We start from the raw sequence: 11149 nt of genomic DNA on the forward strand, positions 1-11149 counted from the left end.
TAAATAACTTTTTTTAATCAAATAAGTGAGAGGTTCTTAACCAAACAATCCTTAGAAATCTAAGATTTATTTTCTCTATATATTAAAATTCTAAAACCACTATATATCCATCAGCACTTACACAAATGCCACTTTCTTCTTTAAAAAGAATAAAAAGATATATAGGAAGTGCCTCAAAAAATAAAATGAATGGGTTAGCTCTTCGACATAAGGGATTTGACACCAAATACTGATAAAATTATTGAAAAATTAGCTCAGCTACAGAGAAGATTACATATTTTTTTTTCCCTAAATAAATACCTTGCCAATAATATTAGTATATGCAATATTTCCTAAGAATATTTTTAACATATAAAATTTTTAGTAGAAATGAGGTAATTTTTATTAAATCAAATATTCTTATACATTTATTTACATTTTAAATTCTCAAAGAATTCCTATTTTTGTGGCAATTTTTTTCTACACAAATTTGTTTTGTAAAGAGTCCTTATAAATTTACAAAATTTTGGATATTCACTGTAGATGACTTCGATTTTTTGGAACATTGTAAAAAAAAATGTCCTCCTCAAAGTTAAATTCCTGGCTTCTCGATTTTTATAAATAAATTAAAAATATGTAATATATAGATTAAAAGAAAAATATAACTTTAATATATAAATCTAACCTTATGTAGATAATATTGTTTTATACTAATAAAATATATGAGATTATCGAAATTAAATGATTATTAATAAACTTAATCACCCTTATAATCATAAATTTAAATTGATTGATACCAAAGTATCCTAATAATGTTCGGTGCCGATTGATTATAATCTTTTTAATATACATATTTTAGATTTAAATAAAATTAATAAATTGTGTGATCAAACAATAATTATATCGCGAGAGGAAGGAAGTCTTTAAAAGAGAAATATATTTTAATTCCCCTCATCATAAAAAAAAGAAAAGAAGAGAAAAAATGTCAAAATGTTGATATTACATTACAAATTCAAAGATATTTTTTTTTAAAAAAATAAAATAGATTTGTTAAAAGGCTCAATTTGAGGATTTTTAAAAACGGTTCACTCAATATATTATCCAGAAAAATATTAGGGCGATCCTGAAGATTTTGCTCATAGATAGCATTAAGTTTAGACAACTATTAGCGAAATTTTGATGCTTAATGAAATATTTTTCTGGCCAAAATATTGAGTTAGCCGTTTATAAAAATTGGCTCATATTGAACACTTACAACATTAAAAAAAGACCTGGAGAAGAAAATTTGAAAGAATTAATAAGGAATAAAAAAAATTATGGATAAAATTGTATATAAAAATATGGAGAAATTTTTATACTCATTTGGCCATGAGATGAGTGTTAGATTTACCAGCTCGATAAAATAAATACTTAAGAAAATTGTTTTTTTTGGTATACACCTCTTTCTACTCAAATCTGTTTCCACATTTGATTATGCAAAGAAGAATTTATTCATTTAAATTGCTGATTTATTATAATTCTTATACTTTTAACTGTATTCACTTTAAAAGATTAAAACTTGAGTCAAGTCTTATATATATATTAACATATTATAGACGAATTTATAAATTTCCGTGATCAGGTGTTGAGTGAGCATAGTAAATTAATTTATTCATTCATTCGCTCACAGTTTCTAAAAGTAGGAACGGAGACAATCAGGGTAGTGCTTAGATCTTTGGCGTCTAAAAAATACAGGAAACAAATTACATGTTAAAATCTTTATTTGTTAAATATTTGGCGTATTCTGGAAACAATCCAAACCCGGGTGTAGGGGTTTTTTCTGCGAATTGCAGAAGTTTTTAGACTCTTACATCGGATTGGAAAAATGTTTGTCTATATTGTAAATTAATTTAAAAATTAAATTAATATAAATTACTATTAAATCATTATCGCGAAACTTTTCAATTGATACATTATACCTTAAAAATTATCGCAAATTTATTATCGTGGCGCAATACTGAAAAAAAATATATTAGCACGAATGCAACCGTTAGGTTAAAGTCTATAAACACCTGATGAGGGTATAATTTTTTATCAATTTATGTTCAATTCAAGAATAAATATAAATTGTTTGCTTAAATTTTAATGGGGTTAGATACGGAGCTAGGGTTCATTATATATTATATTATATATCAGGAACGAATTAATAAGGCGATATCGATACCCCGATATTGTCGGTTTTCGTGCCTTTATTACAGATACCACAAAAAATTACTGAGACTCAATAATACCCACGTTATAGGGGACACCGGGGTAAGGTGATTGACTGGGTATATTATGGGTAGAGAGCCTTTATTTATTTTGTAGATGAGGGATTTGCATACATATAAATCTACAATTTGTTCTGTCTTGTTTCGAAATTCTATGGCAAAAATGTATAATACCAATAGTTTTACCCCGGTCTCCGTACTTTTTTTAAAAAAATCCAAACCTAAACCGATATTGACTACGGGTAAAAAAATTTGTGTGTATTAGCTTACCCTGGTATACACGTTATGATATCTTAACAAAATAAAAATTTAAAACTTTTACAATGTTTTCCTATATGTGTATATACATAATATATATTTATTACAATATTTAATTCTTCTTTTTATCTTAAGACCGATTTTTTTTTAATGATTATACAATTAATACAAAATTTTAATTATTAATAATAAATTCTAAAAAATTAAAAAGCTTTTATATGTTTTTTATAAAAAAAATAAATAAGGCAATTCAACTTTCCCTTTAATTACGATAACATTTTAATATTATCGTAAATGTATATGTTACATAATAAATTACGTATTATTTAGACGTTTAAACTTGCCGATTTTGAGCGCTTTATTTTACGAGCAGCACTCCTAAATTTTGGTTTTTACTAAGTTATCAGTGGAAAGATCGAATCAATAGGTTTAGCCGAGATTTTGCTAAGAGGTGGGGGTTTGTTTATCTCCATAAGTTTCAGAGGTCTTTAGGTCCAATTTTTATTGGCCTTTGAATATGTTATATTTTTATAAAAATAATTTTGGTTTTAACTAATTTCATATACTATAAAAATGCCATTTTTCTAAAAATTTTCGATTACCAGGCGCGTATGCAATGTAGGAAGGGGGGGGGGGTAGCTTGCCTCTTCTCGTAAATATCATTTTAAGCTAATAAAAATTTTCCCCCTATACACACCTCCCTCATTATAAGGAAGAATTTTAATAAAAAATTGGTAAAAGTTAATATCTTTTTAAAATAAGGACTATAATCAAAAAATTTTTTAAAAAGGTGAAAACCCAAAATTATTTTTAAAAATCTAATACCAAAGGCCTAAAGATCTCTAATAGAATTTAGGGGGGGGGGTTATCTAATAGTGCCCCCCCCCCTTCTGACCAACAAAATCATGGATACGCTATGTCAATTATAGTTGTTATTTTCAAAAATTATTAACTTTTACTTATATTTATCTTTCAAATTCATGTTTATAATAATATGATACATTTTTTGTAGAGAGTATTATGGGGGTGTGTAATATAAAAAATTATTATTAGCTTAAAAGGATATTTACGAGAATGGACAAATTTTCGAAGAGAGGGGATTCCCCGCCCTCTTCCTGGCTGAACATATGAATAAAATAATAATAACACTCTATCTAGTGGTCGAATATTCTATACTTCGAAAATTAAATTCCTTGAAAATATTTTCGAGAGTGATAAAAAATATCGATTATTAAAATTAAAATCAAATAATATAAAAATAATAAAATAGTTCCACAAGGAACGGGTCAAATATATACAAAATAATTTCAACAAATTTATGAATAGTTTTGTCTAAGATTGACAGAATAATAATTCGATTATTAGGTAAATAAATATTTTTTCCCATTATTCGTAACATCAAATCAAATAATTGCGATATTTGTATTCATAAAATCGAATAACGGAGAACTCGCTTCGAGTTTACACGAGGCTATAATCTTTCTAAAATAAACAATATTTACAAGTAGATCGATATTCAAAACCGGAAAAAGTTATTTTCGAACGGGGCCGGAGAATTTGAACAAATTATTATTACAGACACGACAGTTACTTTTTTGTGCTTATATATATGAAAAACATGTCGGGCCGGATAGGTGTATAACATAATTTTAAAGCCGGACCGACCTAAAGCAATCCGGGCGCTAAACCGTTTAAAAAATTAACAGGCAGTAATCAGGATCGAACCCACATCCAATTTATATTTGTAAACATTTTTTTCTATAATTTTTTTTTTTTAAATATTAGGGCCCATATTTATAATGCAATTTATTTTTATAATAAAATTTATGTAAATTAATATACATATGTATGTATTATGATATTTATGACACATCGTCAACATAAAGGATTTCCCCTATCTTAATCATAAATTATTCTCATTTTAAATGTGGTTTGGTTATTATAATATTTAATTGATTAATCAATAAATAAATTAAGTATAAAGGATTGGCATTTGGCTGGTTTCAGTGTTTTTAGTAATTATAAATGAAATGTTTTTATAATGTTCATCACATTATACAAATTACGAATAAAATATGAATATTATAATTAAAGTGTAACAGGCAGGGCTTCAAGCTTCCCATCAATGACCATTATACAAATAAATAAGAGGCTTTAAAAAATTACAACTATTGTAAATCAAAATAATTGAAATCAATAAATGGTTAATAAAATTAAATTTCCCCCCTCCATCGGAAATTTGCCTGTTCTTGTAAATATCATTAAGCTAATAAAAATTTAACCCATACTCAACCCTTCTCCACCCTAGAGGTCTGCATTGGGAAAAAATTTAACCCACCCGCCCCGCCCATTAGTCTAAAATTTTTTTTAACCCGCTTGCCCGCCTGCCCATTCTCAAAAAATTTTTTGAATTTTCTTTTAATTAATATAAATTATTTTTTATTTTTTTAAATATATTTTCTTTATTCATAATAAAATTTTAAAATAAAAATTAAAATAAAATATTTTTTTTTATTAAAAATTATGTTATAAAAAATAAAAATGAAAAGGGCAATTATAAAGATAAACAATTATCACTAAAATAAAATAATAAAATGCAGATTGCAAACCCAAAAAAAAGGAAATTTTAAGAGAAAAGTTTTATTACATTCCCATAAAAGGAAATTTTTAATAGACAAAAATGTTTATTTATTCTAAGAAAAAAGTTTTATTGTTGTGTTTATTACATAATATAGTTAGGTAAATGTTCTTCACTTAAAAAACAATTGGTACAATAAAAAAAGAAATATTGTTATAGATCATTTAATTATTATTTTTAGTTTGTTTTTGAACAAAAATTTTAAATTTCCTTAACCCGCCCGCCCATTGTTTAAATTTCGTAACCTGCCCAGCCCGCCCATAGTTTCAAATTTTTTAATCCGCCCGCCCGCTTGCCCATTCTCGAAAATTTTTTACCAGCCCATCCGCCCGCCCATCACGGGCGGGCCAACGCCTAATGCAGACCTCTACCCCATCCACCCCCTCTCTACTCAAAAATGTATACAATATCACTATAAACATGAATTTGAAAGAAAAATTAATAAAAGTTAACAACTTTTTAAATTATCGACTATAATTCAAAATTTTTAGAAAAAAACATTTCTATAAAAAAAAGTGAAAAATCAAATTATTTTTATAATCCAACATAGCTAACAAAGGCCTATAATAAGTGAACCTAAAGAACTCCAATAAAATTAAGGGGAAATCCCACCCAATAGTGACCTCCCCCTTCCCAACAGTAGTATATATTTAAGCAAATCCGTTTTGGGGATTAAATGGGTCACGGAAATTTTTTTTGACTAATTTAAATTGGATTTTTAATACACTGGTTTCAAAATGAATGCCCCGAATATTTTATTATTCGTCGAATAGGAATAATATATATTTCATTTAATACAAATCACTCATAATATTCCTTGAGTACGAATAAATTACATAATTCGCCGAATTACATATATTATTCGTCGAATATGCGTTGAATTACGTATATTATTTGTAGAATATGAATATCGTTTAGTATTTAATTCTATTTATTCGAAGCGAATCAAAAAATTAAGTAGTACCAATACTTACAATCAATATTTTTAGAAAAACAAATAGTTAACCAAAGAATTTTGGTTATGAAATATTAAATTTTAATAAATTCGTAAAACAAATATACAAAGCAGGGGAATGAGCGAAAAAAACAGATAAAAATTTATTTAAAATTAGCAAAAAAGAGTAATTTTAATTTAAAATGGCAAAAATTCAAAGTTTTATAGTAGGTTATTCAAAGTTGTCAAGAGCTTGAGCTTCCTCCCCCCCCCCATAACTACGCTTCTGAATCAAGAAGCTTATTTTATATGTAAAAAAACCAATCTATTCTTTCAATAAAACAAATTAAAGTTTAAAAAAAAGTCCTGTTATATGCTTAAATTTCTAATAGGGAATTTAGAAATTTTAAATCATAATTTGTATGGAAAAAGTCTTTCACATTGTATTGAAATTTATTGACTTTAAAAAATGTTGCTAATATATGTAAAAAAATTCTATAAATTTAGAAAAAAAATATGATAATACATTATAATTGACAAATAAAATATTTACTATTCGAAAAAAGAAAAAATAATAAAACATTCGCTATTCAAAAATTTAATCGAATATCTACTATTCGAAAAACGATTTGAATATTTCAAATATTGTTGAGGTCTGCTATCGATATAAAATACATGCAAAGACGTTGACCTGGTCTAAAATATAAAAATAAATTCAGATTATAATTATCTCTATTCAATATATATATGTAAGCGGCAATGTGTAATTTTTTCAGCTTTAAATCATTTCCGAGCACGTTTTTTTAAATTTAAAAATCTGTTTTTATCAGAAATGTATTCCAGCATGTTTAGAAGGTTTCACGTCATTACAGAGAATGTATTTTACGGAGAAACTTTTATAGAGAAAACAAGAGAATGTACTTATATAGAAAACAATTATAGAGAATGTCGTTTATTGAGAAAATTTTGTAGAGAAAGTTTTATATAGAGAATGTATTTTATAGAGAATGTATTTTATAGAGAATGATTTTATAGAAAATTATTTTATAAAGAATTTTATTTAAAGAATATGATTATTTTATAAAAAATGTTATATCTATATAATATATAATATTTTTGTGTAAATTTGTGTAATTATTACTTAAGCTATGCATGGTATAGGGGAAAAAAATTATAGTATTTGAAATAATATTTTATTAAAATTACCTTATATAAGCCAATAATTTGGTAGTTTTTATTGTAAGAAAATTATTACAATCGGCACAGAAAATTGTTTAATTATCTTTGCATAAGGTTGTTCGATTATTAGAAGTTTACTTATTTCAAATGGAAAAACATCTAACCAAACAACATATTGGAGATGTCTTCAATTCCATGTGAATGAATGCAGTGGGCGCGCTAGAACTAAGAACGGAATGCCTATATTCCTCAATCAAAAGCATAACCATGTACCAGACATTGCAAATATTGAAGCAAGTAGAAAGAGAACAGAATAGAATTAAACAAGAGGCTTTTAGTTCCCAATCTCTGCCCAATAATACTATGGCCAATATATCTAGCAAAATAACCATAGCCGGCACTGGGAGAATGCCCAGTTGTTCCTTAATTAAAAGGACAATTCAAAGAAAAAGATGCCAAGTAGGAAGAGCGTCTGTCGTTCCCATGATCCTGATTGACTTGTTAATACCAATTTAATATCAATTATCCAATAATAATGAGCAATTTTTTGTTATATGATAGTGGTCATCATAATCACCGATGCATCATATTTTCAACCATCAAAAATTTACAATTTCTATCAACATTCGATAAATCAGATGGCACATTCAAGACATGCCCTCCTCTCTAGCAGCAAATATACACCATCCACGGGATGAAACATAAAACCATTATCCCGGCTATTTATGTTCTGATATCACGTCGCCATCAAGTTTACATTAATATTTTCAATTAAATAAAAAATTTCTAAATTTTTTTAAATCCTAAATTCATCATGATTGACTTTGAATGCAGCGTTATCTGCTTTTAAACAGTCGTTTCCACTGACTGCAATGCACACGTGCCTGTTTCATATGTCACAATGCATATGGCGCACGGTATCCGCTATTTTGCAACGCATACAAAACACAAACAAATTTTGCCATATACATAAAAGTGTTAATGTCACTGGTATATGTATCAGTCGAGGATGTAATTCATGGATTCGAGAAATTAAGTGCCTCTGAATTCTATCGAGAAAATAGTGATATTCTCGCCCCCCCCCCTTTGATAGAATACTTTGGTTAGGCGTGGATTGGAAAAATGATAACGATTGAGAGGAGGTCGCATCATTTCTCTATGGAATTGCTACGGATCAAGACTAACTCGTGAACCGAATACCAATAATTTAGTAGAGGGCTGGCAAATTTTTCGTCTCATACAAGTTCCCATCATCTAACGATCTGAAAATTTATAAAGAGTTAGTATTTATAATATATTATAAATTTTAAAAACTTTTTCATTTTTAGCTCTCAAAGAGGAAGATAGCCTGAATTGTTAACAATATTCTTTAGAAATATTGGCTCCACTGCCAAAGAAAGAATATCGCGAAAGGTCCAAAAAGATTTTTATAAGTGTTGAAGATTTTCATTCAAGAATGCTGGATTATTTAAGGGCTTTTTTCCCACATATATTGGTATATTATTTATACTATATTTATTTGGATTTATTATGAATAAAAATTTATTTGATATTTCGAAATGAATATTACTAAGCTCTTATTTAATAGATTATCTAGGTTTATCTTATAAAAACTTCATATACAATGGTATTAATTATATTCTTTAAATAAAATTCTTTATATGATAATTCTCTATAAAATACATTCTCTATAAAATCTTTCTCTATAAAATACATTCTCTATATAAAACTTTCTCTATAAAATTTTCTCAATAAACGACATTCTCTGTAAAATCATTCTATATATGACATTCTCTATAAATGATATTCTTTAGAATTGTTTTCTCTATAAAAATTTCTCTGTAAAATACATTCTTTATAAAATAATTCTTTACAAACGATATTCTCCATAATTGTAAAAGTTTTTCTATAATTGTTTAATCTGTAAAAGTTTATCTATAATTGTTTATTCTGTAATGGTTTCTCCGTAATGATGGGATACCTGTTTAGAAATCTTCTTAAAATGCATTAACCAATGAGTCATTTACAATTTTTATAAAAAATTCTAGAGAAAAATTAATATAAATTTCATTAAGATATCTTCTTAGCAAAATTGTCTGAAATTCATAGGGTTAGGTATTCCGAATAAGCTAGAATACATCTCAGATAAAATCAGATTTTTAAATTTAAAAAAACGCGCTCAAAAATAATTTATAAGTTGAAAAAATAACACATTACCGGGAAAAACGCAATCCCGCTAACTTAAACTCAATTAAATTATCAAATTTATTTGAGAAATAGATTCTCTATGAACATAGTTCAGTATATTTCTTTTTATAATTTTTTTTTCCTCTACATTAATATTCATTTTAATTTTATTCGACAGATAAAATCCAATTTTTATATTCAAACAAAATTTATATATTTTTTTTAATCACCTCGTATTAAATCGTTTTGATTAATTGTTTCATAAAAATTTTAATTGATTTTATGTAATAATAACTGTATTTACAGGTGGATTTTTTTTTTACAAATTTAATTGCTAGCTCTAAATATTTTAATTATAAATTTTTTTAAAAAAAACCATTTATCCTTGTTTGACAATTGTAGCTATTATAAGTATAATATCGTGACAAAATGGCGATTTCTCTTATCTTATATATCATTGAAAGACATTTTTGAATATTTAGATAGAAGAATAGTGAATATTTATTAACCCCCCCCCCCTTAATATTCGGGATGAATAGTTTTATTGTAACTCGGAAAACGAAAATATTAACGTCTATTTGTATATTATTTTATTTCGTGCATTTTAAATATTTTGATAACTCAAATTTAAACCAAATAATTTTTATTTTTGAATGTAGTTATAATATGTTGCAGTTACAATATAGCTTAACTAATTTACAAACTAACTAGAGACTTAGCTAGTGTATGAACTAGCTAGCATTTTTTTTCCCCAAATTACGAGTGAATCTAATGATTTTTTAAAATTGTTTGATCATGCTCCCTTACTCGTATATATTTCCTTATTTTTGAACATTTTATGATTGTTTAACCTTTAATTTTTCGGTTACTTTTATATTTTATCCACCCATTTTTGAGCATTTTAAAAAATATTTTTTTAAATTTTTAGCCATTTTTCCCAGTTTTAGCTTATTTTTATATAATTTATTCATATAAATTTTTGATTTTTCCAAAATTTTCTTTAATTTCCGTTTGCTTTTATGGGTTTTACTCTTCATTTTTGAACATTTTTTTAGAATTTTTCTTCATTTTATTTATCTCTGCATTTTTTCTACCTATTTTTGAGTATTTAATCATTTTATTTAATTTAAATTTAATTTTTCTCTTTATTAGTCCACTTTTTATCCCGTCCCCTTATTCTACTTGATTTACCTTAACACTTGCTGCTTTTATTATATTTTTTCTACCCATTACAGATTGTTTTATTTATTTATTTTTTAAATATTTAGTTACCTGGTTTATCGTTTTATTTCCATCAAAAGCTCACATTATAATTATGAGAGTCTTTAAAAAATTTACGGCCCTCATAAAATTTTTTATAAGTCTCTGTCTGCCTGGTTTGGATTAGTTTTAGAATAAAGGTTGGTGAACATTTTTTTTAGCTAAGCTTTAATACTCTCCAAAATAAATAATCAAGGATTTTGATCTCTGAAGATTTTTGATTAAATTTTACGTAAAATTCCAAATTATATTTTGTAAAAAAAAAATTTGTGATTTTCATTTATATAAATTCTTTCATGATGAAATCACAAATTGTTTTAAAAAAAGTAATTTTGATCCTTTTTATATAAGAAATCTTCAATGTTGTGATTTTTAAAGATTTTTTTTCACATTTTTTTTGCAAAATAAAATGTAATTTATAGAACTTGCTTAATTTTTTTTTTAATGAAAACGTCAAAAGTCACT

Source organism: Gordionus sp. m RMFG-2023, chromosome 1 (assembly GCF_954871325.1).
Source record: "Gordionus sp. m RMFG-2023 chromosome 1, tfGorSpeb1-WG-v2, whole genome shotgun sequence".
Lineage (NCBI taxonomy): Eukaryota > Metazoa > Nematomorpha > Gordioida > Chordodea > Parachordodidae > Gordionus > Gordionus sp. m RMFG-2023.